The sequence below is a fragment of the Octodon degus genome, unplaced genomic scaffold, assembly GCF_000260255.1.
Source record: "Octodon degus isolate 3935 unplaced genomic scaffold, OctDeg1.0 scaffold00006, whole genome shotgun sequence".
NCBI classification, from domain to species: domain Eukaryota; kingdom Metazoa; phylum Chordata; class Mammalia; order Rodentia; family Octodontidae; genus Octodon; species Octodon degus.
The window spans coordinates 25,614,758-25,616,548 of record NW_004524582.1 but is presented as its reverse complement, the minus strand read 5'-3'; the positions used below and the strand labels follow the sequence as shown (position 1 = coordinate 25,616,548).

General features: G+C 39.4%; 1 pseudogene; it reads left to right on the top strand.

The window, feature by feature from the left end:
* Positions 1-359: 359 nt before the first annotated feature.
* LOC101569914 lies at positions 360-1,416 on the top strand (annotated as a pseudogene).
* Positions 1,417-1,791: the final 375 nt, after the last annotated feature.

Here is a 1,791-nt window from a genome sequence, read left to right as displayed (position 1 = left end):
GCACATGAACATAGTGTGCTAGAAAATGCAAAGCCCTAAGCAAATTGATGCTTGAATCATTTGTCATCCATAGAGAATCATACAAAGCAAAAAAATGACCATGTATCTATTCTTTCCATGACATCTGGGACAGGAATAATGACTTTACTAATGGTTTCTAGTCATAATTCTTACAGCCCCTCAACTGCCAAAATTTCTTCTTGCACAAGGTAGTCGAAGGACCTTTCCAAAAGACCAGATTGAGTTGAAGTTTCCAAGGAAGACTCACAAGCAAGCTCAAGAGCACTTCAGAAAGGCCTTCTGAGCTTGTTCTATGTTTCTCATCCACTCTTTGGACCATTTTTCAGAGACATCAAATAATGTCATTAGACACACTAGATTTTATTGAGACTTCTGGTGCTGAAAGAAAGCAAGACTTAAGTGTAGAACAAGAGGAGGGCCAGAAACCAAGAGTAAATGAAGGGGCTGAGCCAGTATCTAAACACCAAATGAAGAAGCTAATGAAGCAGAAATAATGGGAATAACAACAAGAACTCTGCAAACAAAAGCAGAAGGAAAAAACACAAGAGAAAGAAATTAGAGCTACAGTGTCAATTTGGAATCAAACTCAGATGGGAATGACAGGAAACTTGCTTGAAGACAAGTTGTCCATAGTATACTGTGCCTTATCATTGGCTGTAGTTTTCATGATTTGATGGTCTTAAAGGATATTAAAAAACTTCAGAAGCAGATTCAGAGATGTTATGCAGAAAACTGAAGAGTGCTGCATCCTGTGCAGTTTTACTTAACAAGTCATAGAGGCCAATTGAAAAAGAACATGGATGACAATGACAAAAGATGGGTCAACTGGAAGGATATCCACATCAATCCAGAGCACTATAGTGAACTCATAAAGAAGAAGACCTGGTCTATCTTACATCAGACTCCTCTAACATCCTGCAGGAATTAGATGAGTCAAAGGCCTATGTGGTTGGAGGACTGGTAGATCACAACCATCATAAGCGATTCACATATAAACAAGCTTTGGATTATGGGATTGATCATGCCCAGCTTCCTCTTGGAAATTTTGTGAAGATGAATAGTTGGAAAGTTCTGGCGGTTAATTATGCATTTGAGATTATTTTGGAATACCTTCAAACAAGAGACTGGCAAGAAGCATTTTTTACTATCTTACCCCAGTGGAAAGGGGCTGTTCCCACAGATAAAGCCCGTGGCAGTTCTCCCCAGGGCCTCATGCTGCCAGAGCTGAAGGTGGGTTGGACAGTGAAGGGGAATGCAGAAGTCAAGCACCAGATTCACCACATCCAGAGGAAGCACAGGATGAGGAGGCCTGCTGAGTCCACAGTGGATCTTCCGCACCATTGCCAACTGGTTCCCTTTGTATTTAGGGGTACATTAGGAGGAAGCAACAAGTGAGGCATCTCTGAGAACAGTCACCATGGAACAGAATTTTCTTTTGTCTTATTTATGTTGTGAATTTAAAACATTTTTTGAACTAAATAACAAAAAGCCTATCATACTTTTAAGAACTAAGATTTAAACATCTATCTTTTTTGTTAAGGTTTGAATAAGAGTTTCAGAAAAGTTTACTTTATTACCTCATGGGGTAGTAGTGTACCTTCATTTTCACTCATTTGCTGGAATATATTCTCCAGAATGTGCCTTCTGACTTTCAGTTTTATTTTATGTTCAGATCAACACCTGATCTGTGGTCTGTTTACTTGTGAGGGCAGATTTTCACAAACCTACTCTAAGTCTGTTAGAAGGTTGTATAGGGGAGTTACCCTCTAT